The sequence below is a fragment of the Ammodytes marinus genome (assembly GCF_949987685.1).
Source record: "Ammodytes marinus genome assembly, chromosome: 12".
Taxonomy (NCBI): domain Eukaryota; kingdom Metazoa; phylum Chordata; class Actinopteri; order Uranoscopiformes; family Ammodytidae; genus Ammodytes; species Ammodytes marinus.
In genome coordinates, this window is record NC_137216.1 from 18,157,223 (window position 1) to 18,167,737 (window position 10,515).

Sequence of the window (10,515 nt, forward strand, 5' to 3'; positions counted from 1 at the left end):
CGCGCGTGTGGTTGTTTGTGTGTGCGGTTGTGCGTGTGTGCCAAAATTATGTTGCGCTCTTTTTATTACCTCACTAGTCTAATAACTACACTCCAAGCGAGTCGTGTGTATTATTACAGTATTATTGATATTACTATTAATGCTATTGTGTAATTATTTTCTAACCAATACAGCTTTTGTCCATTTCCCTTAAGTATTTGGGGAGGCGCAGAGGCAGACTAGCCTGGTTGTCAGTTGTTCCTTTTTTCACAAGTGCAATGCGCAATTTTTTAGCGAATATTTCATGCCGTTACTTGAAGGTAAGTCTTGTAGATCACACAAGTAGAAGCTCATCTTTAGGCAGAAGGACTTTTAGGGAAAATATCGTTTGTCAGGATCTCATTCTCCTCACGGGCATCCTATGTATTTATTCTTTTTTGTATTATTATGTTGCATAATCTTTCGTACTAGCATATTAGCATATTTATTATTTAATAACTTTTGTATTGCACATTATTTATCGTTTATATGCGAGTATTTATAACTGAGGAGGTTTTTGTTTGTCAGATTGGACAGATCAGTGCACTTGATGGCAAAACAGGGTTTGGAAAATGCTATGACTCGCAGCGTATTGTTGAAAAAGAGCATTTCTAATTGTAAATCTGGGATAAATGGGGCATTTAAGGGTGTATAAGCACTGCTATATGTCCATGGTTAATCTTGTGTCAAACCTTAAGCAAAACGTAGACTATCGAAGTATGAAATATTATACACACCAGCATGTCATTTCGTGTAGCCCATTGCTATTTTTTATTGTCTCCCATTGTTATTCAATTCAGTTGGATATCCATACATTTATGAAACCCCTAATGATATCGAAATGTTATATTTTATTGTGTTTAACATTTTGTAAATAAAGTGCTCAAACTTCTATTTCTTATTGCATTTTGTTGATGTTTGTGTAAAAACGCTGCAGCCCTGCTCCATCCACTGTTTCTGATTATTATTTAAGTCCTCGTGCAGTTGCTGCTCTCACGGAGTTGCACTTCACAGCTCTACTGTACAAACCCAAACAGCGAGAGCCAATCAATGATTAGACACCAGGGTATCTAAAACTCATCAGAGGGCTCTATGCTTCCAATGCAAAGTGGAATAAAAGGCCCTGGAGATTATGGATGTTTTATTGGTAGGAGGGAAGTGAGTCTATGGGCTTATTGCAGCTTCCACATGTCACTTATCATTCTTTAGACTCGGACACATGATTACCTTCCCCATCTGCTGGGACAAGAGCAATAAGCTCCATTTTCCTATAGACCAAAGCCTTAATCACTGGCTGTCTTAATTGATTGCTACACACTGAGAATCATCTTCAAAATAATTTTTCATAAATTGGCGGAGTGGAAGTAGAGAAATGTGCCCACTCAATGACGGGTGAGGCGAAGCAGATTGGTGACATTTAAACCAAAACAAGACAACAAAAAGAAATGAAACATGATTTGACATTGGAAGTGATGCAATGATGGTTGTGCGTGTGTATGTGATATGTGTAGCCTACTCGCGCGCTCGCCTATGTGTGTGAGCGTGAGAGCGAGCGAGACAGAGAGCAGTTCATCCTTTATTGCTCCTGGAGAGCCATTTCAAAGCTCATTAATCAAAAACTCGTCGCTTTCAGACTCCTCGCTGATCCCTCCTCCTCATGAACAAAGCATTTGCATTCCAAATCCAAATAACACATTTCAAACAGAGCAAGCCCAATCTTTATGGTGGGGGAGAGTTGAAAGAAAAAAATAAATAAATAGACTACTGTGTTCAATTAAAAAAAAAAGATACATCCTCCGATTTAAGATCACTTTAAGGCAAATTAAACTCTTGTCACAGAAGATCATGAGTGGCTTTAAATCCATGCAGGACCCTACAGGCACAGTGATCCCAGAAAGTTTCAGCCAGTTAACTGAAAGTTACTCCGCAGACAATATGACCCCAAATCCCTTCATAGCTCAGCTTTTAAAGTTGATTTCATTCATGGTTGATGGGCTTCAAGTTACTAGGCTACAAATCACCTCAGCATAGTCAGTGGATGGCGGCCATTTTAACCCTGGGTGAGCTCTTTCCTTTCATCTCCTCCACTGCAGCCTTCTGCACCGGGCAACTCATTCATTGAGCCCTTGCAATGCTTTTCATAAAATATAAGGATAATTGAATTAAAGAGCTATTTTTTGTAAGACGAGCTTGACAAAAAATTGCCTAATCATTTTTATCAGCAATAATTTTCTTCGATCTGCATATTTTGCATAACATTTTTTAATTATTCAAATGCATTGCACACAAGGCTATTTCATCCTGATTAAATCGTCTATTTCTAGATGAGAATATATAGATAAAAATTTCAAATATTTAAATAATGAAATTAATTTACATTTTTCTAATAGGCTACACACATGAAAACTGGGAATGAACATAGGCTACCTTTGACAATCAAACAATAAAATAAAATAAAACAGTCACAATGTCACTGTTGAAGCATCTAATAGAGTTTCAGATGTTATCATTGTACATTGTATCACTCTGTAATTATGTATGGGTGTAGCTGAGATCACATTCAACAATCTGGCAGGAAAAAAATGAATTTTCAACCCAATTGGAAATAGCAACAGCCTAGGTCATTTGTTTCAATTAAAGCTGTTCTGGCAAAAAAAAAAAAAAAAAAGTTAGAAGAAAACAGTATTTTGCTGTTCTTAATTAGGTTTTTTTTTGCATGCAAAGAACACGATTAATCAGTCCAGTGGCTGGCAATGTGCTCTTGTTTATAACTATAAGGTTACATTTTTATTGGCACTTCAGATGATCCGTGCACAGCCACGAATGACTAACTCACACCAAGAAGACGCTTTGTTGGAGCGGACCGTGCAGCTGCCAGCTCAGTTTGTGGCTCTTGATTCGATGAAAGCAGAGCAGACCACGCCCCTCCGTGGAGGCTAATATTTACATATGGGCAAGTAGCCCCGCTGCTAACTATTAATGAGAGCTATAGGTGCTAACAGCCATTGGCTTATCTCTACGCAGGGCATCCTGACTAGAGAAAGCCGGATTTTGAGTGAAAACTTTTTTTTTTTTTGCTTGTAAAGTCATGGATGATGGACAGAGAGCATGTAGCAGTTGAGATGTGTATGTTAGACCACCGGGAGAGAGCCAGGCAGCCTGTCGTTTAAAGGGTTTGAAATAGATTGTGAGAGCAGCAGTCTGCTTCTTATGTAGCCTATATTTTTCATATGTTACAGGACAACACAATGTAATTTTTTAATCAGCTCGAAGAAAGATAATTTGCGCACGTCGGCGGAATGTATCGCGATGATTCAACTCCGCAACTGAGCAGCATTCATCTCCATCCCGAAAGAGCTTTTTATTTATTTATTATTTCTCTCTTTACACGCGCTGGCTTGAGAGACTGAAGGAGGCTGGAGTTGCTGCAGAAGTAATAGAGTTGATTAACTTGCTCTTTCTTAAACGCATCCCATGTCGCTCTGTTGGTACCGAAAGAAGTAGCCTACTTTTGGATTATCGTCATATAAGAACGAACGAGCAAACGGAAGTTAACGGTGAAAGTGTTTTCATGTCAACAATTCCCCGTAGTTTTGACCTGGTTTCAGAACCGAAGAATGGCGTGGAGCAGAGGACGTGAAGGGGCCTGGAGGTCTGCTTTGCTTCTTCTTTCTTTTTTTTTCTTCCAATCACTGTAACCCTCAACTCACCTATTTCCTTCAAGGGAGAGCAATAGTTTGAGTTTCTTTCGTCACTTCTTCCGTTATCTCTCCATCGTGATGAAAAGCTCTGATTCTCATTATTTGCGGAAACTGCTTGTACAATGTAAGATTTATATATGGTTATTGACTTGGTACTTTTATGTTTTCAAAACTGAAATTCAATCATGAAAACTAAAATAGTTGACATGCATTATATTTCAGGATTCAGTGTCTGGGAAATTTGCTTTAAATGACCTTTTTTAAAATATTGCTGATTTTGTATGATGGTAATGTGCTTTTTGGTCAAAGGAAATTATAGATACACCCCCCCCCCCCTTAATTTATATAGTTGTAAGTCATATGGTGCCCCTTTTCCCTCACAGTAATCCACACATTTACACTGTGCACATTCATTTTATAGACAGGCTTTATAAACGACTTTATATTCTAATTGTAAGTGCTGTGACAGACAGGATTTCATTTCTTCCCTTGTAGTGTTGAGGTTCAGTAATTCTTTGGCATCAGACAGGAGGGCGAAGGACAGCTGATCTGTATCACCCAGCCTGACCATCTGTAAATAGTGACAGAGGATGGGAATGTTAGAGGACACCATTGTCACAAGTCCTTCCTGTTCTCTGGCCTGTGCTGCCATTAAGGATTCACCACACAGCATACAGGGGAATAAGCAGAGGAGGCAGACTCTCTGTCCATGGGAGGGACGCATCTGTGCTGTTTGCCAACTCAGAAAGTCTACACTGCACTTTTCCCTTCTGAAGGGAAACAGACTAAACAACTACTGCAGGCTTCCATCACATGCATGTGAAGACTAATTATGTGTTTATTTCTTTTTTGTTGCAGAAGTCTACATCTGTCCCTCTTGTAATGTATTATTAAAGAGGGCATATTGTGTGGGAAAAGTTTCTCCGCACAATTTACTCAAATTAAAAAACACTAGATGGCCAAAAAAATTGTTTGTTCAAGGAAAAGAGGGTGCAATAAGATTGCAGTACTGATTGCCATCCATTAAAGAACAACTGACTGATGTTGTGTGGCTAAAGCACCTGAACGCTTAAAGCTATAGTGCGTATTTATCTGTATTCCCAATGAGGAATTCTGAGTAATTGCAACAAAAGTCTTGGCCTATCATAAGGTAAGCCTTCTAGGATGCATGGATTTTATACCATTGGCTGTACATCCAGGTTTTTTCTAAGCAGTAGAATCAACAACAGAAACATTTCTTCTGCGCTTCTTGGGATTTTTCTGAGCTCCTGCACCAGTGTCGGGGGGTTACACCAATTTCTAAACGCTGCCATATAGAAAAATACAGATAGAGTTTTGTGGAGCTGATAGGCTTAATCAACTTTGAGTCAATTTGTTCGGCGATGGCTTGAACGTAACCGACATTCAGTTATAATAAAAAGTTACCCACTATAGCTTTTAATGTCATTATTTACCCTGTCCGCTCCCACTCTCCTGCAACTGGCCTCCACAGCTGACAGAAATGGAGTGAGGTGTAGGTGGTCCTTTGTTTTGCACACTCAGTATGCCCTAACAGCAGGGCTATGGGTTCTTGCTTTCATATGGAAGCATGCAAAATATCAGGGAGGGGGACTGAATAGAGATCAAAATCTGGTTCACAGACTTGACTACACTCAGTTTCTGTGTGTGGGCTTGCCAATTCATAAAACACTTTAACTGTGAGAACGCCGCAAGGAGTAGCAGTAGCATGAGGGACCTCCCTACATTGATCATGCATGTTGTCAAAAAAAACTGATGTGCGTGGATTTATGGCAGCTCTTATGTGTTAGTGTTATTGATATAATTGTAACTATAATAAATGACTCACTCCTCTGGATATGATTTAGGGGGCTTGGCCAAAAGGCTCTTCTCCTCCTTCCTCGTGTGAAAGATAGCTCACTGATGTGAGGAAACCTGAAGTAACTCATACATTACCCAAGCTTTGAGTACAATGCTCTGCTAGTCTGCATCAAACAGTATTAGAGCCTCATACCCTTTTCTGATGCTCATATGGATTTCCTTTACGGAATTTTCTGTATGAAATTATGAGTGAATAAATTGCATCTTCATTTATCTTCGAAAAAACCCTTCTGTGCTGACTGCGATACTCAGCTCTCAGCGCTTTACATAATTATATTAGTCTTCTGCTACACCACGAAATTGATTGCTCAGGAAAATGAACCTGGCTTTGCTATAAATTACACCTATGGATCATAAGATATGTGTTATTTTGTTTAAAATAGTACCCTAATATAATTAGAGCTCTAATTCATGGCAAGCTACAAGTGTGCCTATTACGGTAACAGGGTTTGGAATTTAATCTGTCTGCTGGATAAAGAATGATCCTGTGTGCTTTTCATTTGTAATCCCAGACACATTATTTCAGTAAAATAGCCTGTGACTTTTAGATATGAGAGATGAATTGTCGAATGAATAACTATATTCATAAGTTTTAGTATTAAAGTTAACAATTCATCCATGGAATGAAGTTTCAACATCAATCCCACAGTCTGTCTTGTGTAACTTTTGCTTCAGAGCGGACAGTGGTATGGAAACCGGATCCTTCTCTGTTGGAGGTCTTAACCCCTGCTGAGGATGTGAGGTAGATCTCTATCAGTCTGACAAACAGGCTCTTTACATGATGGTTTACAGTGGACAACATAAATAATGTCCTATTAAAAGACAACTCACTATAGATAATGTTAGACGCTTGCTGCATAAAAATCAATAGAAATGCACATTTAAAGGATAAGGCTGGTGAATCTATTTTCATAATGAACAAATCAGATGAAAAGACCACATGAAAGAAAACTTTTTCTTAGTAAATGTTTTTTCAAACAGGGTAAAACCAAGCTTTTTTTTAGGACTATTATTTATGCCGGATTGATACACATTTGGTGCTCTGGCAAAGATTTACAACAGCAGGTCTCAAGGGATCGACTGAAAATAAACTACAGGGCCCATGTTCATGACAATGAAGAATCATGTCACCCAGTGCAGCAGTGCGGCTAACTTAGATGTTTTTTTAAATAGTTATGGACAACAACGGAGGCTTATGAAACAGAAATATGATATATCGGTAGCATTTTACAATAAGGGTACATTAATGAACTGTTAGTAAATGTTTAGTGAAAGCTATTAACGGTTAGTTAATGCGTTGTTACAGCTTTAAGCATTAAATAACTGTTAATGCTAAATTAATAACAGTTATAACAGTCAGATAATGCTTAGGTAATGCTTGTTATGCATTAACTAAGGAGTTATTAACGATTAATGAATGCTTAGTAAATCTATATTCGGCATTAACTAAGCACTAACTAACCGTTAATTTATGTACCCTTATTGTTAAGGGTTACCGGTATATAGCAGAAAGGCATTACTTGTGGCTCATTTAGTTGGTGGGTTTGGACGTCGTTGACAATAAGAAAATATCCCTTTAGTTATCCTTTACCCATCTAATCCAAAATGACCGATTTGTCGTCTTTGTTTTGGGTAATTTACGCATTACAAAAATTCAGTGTCCCAGTGATCCTTTCAGTTTGACACAGTTATCCAAATCATTAAAATACTTTTTACCACAACCGATGTTTGATTTAAAAGTTCAGTACTGTTGCAATAAATATACTTAAATGTAATGTATTTTAAATTGAATTATAAGGTTTGTTGTGCATCTTTTCAATTCTCCAAATAAATCTCCAATTCACCCTTTTATCCAGCTCGATGTAACTGAACAGATGACACTTTTGGTGATCTAATTTCTGGTTTTCTACGCGATAAATTGTTCCATTATGTCAGAATAACATTAAGGAACCATTACCTCTTGGTGCCATATCCATAGCAATCCTCACTCTGGGTCTTAAATCTCAGTGTGCGAAACCAAAAATGTGAATGTTAAATTTTTACAGCCACTCAAATTCCTCCCTCCATTGTTCTCCTTACCTAAGGGCCTCTGCATTACAATCTGAAATCCAAGAGCACAGTGGCAGCGTGCAGGGGTTAAGCAATTCTGCACCATTGAGAAAGACATTTGATTTCATTTGTAGTGTGTCTTGCTGCGGGTGGAGGTGAGCCCACCTTTGGCTGCAGGAGGAGTGAAGCGGCACACATATCTAGTGTTGGGAGACACAAAATTGACAATGCATTTATCTTTGAATAATGTAAATGTCCTGAGAATACGGTGGCAGTGGTCCTGGTGTGTCCATTGAGGGCACAGGGCTGTCAGACACTGAGCTCCCTGGCCCTGCTGCAGCATAATGTAGCCTCCAGCTCCCCTAAAGCATGCCGCTGCTCTGCTCTGCTCTGCCTCAGGCCCACATTCCTGCTTCGGCACACTGCACTAGCTCCCCTCTTAATTTACACTCTGGTAGTAGAGGGACTTCATGCAGAAAAACCTGCCAAGTTGAATCCTATCTGCTCTCCCTTTTCTAAAGGTGAAGTAGTTTAGAGCACTATGGATTTAAGATGTGGAAGGTACTGGTTTTTTCTTTTGCTTATTTGATCTATATGTCGGATTTCTTTATCTAAATTCTCTAAGTATAATAATGGAATCTTTGTGATGAGCGACGCATTTGAATTAATTTTATTATTTTAAGTTGCTGGCTTAAAGCTCCCATATTACACACTTTCCGGTTCTACAGTCATATGAAAAAGTTTGGGAACCCCTCTCAGCCGGCATTATAATTGACTCTGCTTTCACAAAAAAAAGATAAAAGTGGTATGTCTTTAATTTACCAGGAACAGCTAAGTACTGGGATGTTTTCCAAACAAAGATTTTTTGAAAAGCAGTATTTGTTTGTATGAAATAAAATAAAATGTGAAAAACTGGCTGTGCAAAAATATGGGTACCCTTGTGGTTTTGTTGATTTTAATGCCTGTAACAGCATGTAAAACTGATGACTTTAAACACAAAGTTGGTTGGATTATGTTGTTAAGCCTTGAACCTCATATAATTGTCTGTTTAATCATGAGAAAATGTATTTTAGGTGCCTAAATGCAAGTTGCACTTCTCTTTGACTCTCTGCTGAAGTGAGACAGAATGGGATCATCAAAACAGCTCCCAAAAGATCTGAAAAACAAAGATTGTTCATTGTCATGGTTTAGGGGAAGGCTACAAGAAGCTTTCCCAAAGGTTTCAATTGTCAATTTCGACTGTAGGGAACGTTGTCAGGAAATGGAAGGACACAGGCATAGTGGCAGTTAAACCCAGGCATGGCAGACCAAGAAAAAAACAGGAGCGGCATAGGTGGAGGATTGTGAGAATGGTTGCACAAAACCCACAGATCACCTCCAAAGGCCTGCATGAACATCTGGCTGCAGATGGTGCATCTGTACATCGTTCAACAATTCAGCGCAATTTGCACCAAAACATCTGCTTTTTAAAAAGACCAAATAACTTAATTTTTGTCTCATCAGTCCAAAGCATTTTCTTCCAATATGAAGCTGGCTTGTCTAAATGAGCTTTTGCATACTCCATGCAACTGTATCTGTGGCGTGGGCGCAGAAAGGGCTTCCTTCTCGTCACCCGGCCATACAGATGTTTTGGTGCAAATTGCACTGAATTGTAGAACCATGTACAGATACACAATCTGCAGCCAGATGTTCTTGCATGTCTTTGGAGGTGATCTTTGGGTTGTGTGCAACCATTCTCACAATCCGCCGCATATGCCGCTCTTGTACTTTTCTTGGTCTGCTAGACCTGGGTTTAACTGCAACTGTGCCTGTGTCCTTCCATTCCCTGACAACGTTCCTTACAGTAGAAATTGACAATTGAAACCTTTGGGAAAGCTTCTTGTAGCCTTCCCCTAAACCATGACATTGAACAATCTTTGTTTTTAAGATATTTTGGGAGATGTTTTGATGATCCCATTCTGTCTCACTTCAGCAGAGAGTCAAAGAGAAGTGCAACTTGCATTTAGGCACCTAAAATACATTTTCTCATGATTAAACAGACAATTCTATGAGGTTCAAGGCTTAACAACATAATCCAACCAACTTTGTGTTTAAAATCATCAGTTTTACATGCTGTTACAGGCATTAAAATCAACAAAACCACAAGGGTTCCTATATTTTTGCACAGCCAGTTTTTCACATTTTATTTTATTTCATACAACCAAATACTGCTTTTCAAAAAATCATTGTTTGGAAAACATCCCAGTACTTAGCTGTTCCTGGTAAATTAAAGACATACCACTTTTATCTTTTTTTTGTGAAAGCAGAGTCAATTATAATGCCGGCTGAGAGGGGTTCCCAAACTTTTTCATATGATTGTATTATACACCATATCATATGGTCTTAGTGGTCCCTAATACGTTTTTCTTTAATTGTTTGCTGAAAAAAACTTTCAGATAATTTATGCTGATGTTCAGCTAATCTCACAATGGCCTATTTTTTAAATATACAATCTTTGAGCTCCCCCCGCCACCTGTCCGGAAGCGAAGCCAGATACGCCTCGCCCTCTGTCTGTCAGGGCCGTGGACCAATAAGAAATAGGGGCGTGGGCTGCACAGTGGAAGCTTCTGGCTTTCCAGTTTTTGAGGTCAGAAACGAGGAGAATTCTGACTGGAGTATATTGGGGGGGAGGGGTGGGGGTTTCAGAAAGGGGGAGAGTGAGAAAAGGAGAGATTGTTATTTTTTAAAATATTTTGGCAGTCTCTAGGCACACCGTGGACCCATGGATATGTTAGAACACATTTAAAAAGTGCATTTAGCATAACATGTGACCTTTAACTTGAACGGTTCTATGAATACTGTTTATTATTGTGTCCAAGAAATGTGCAGC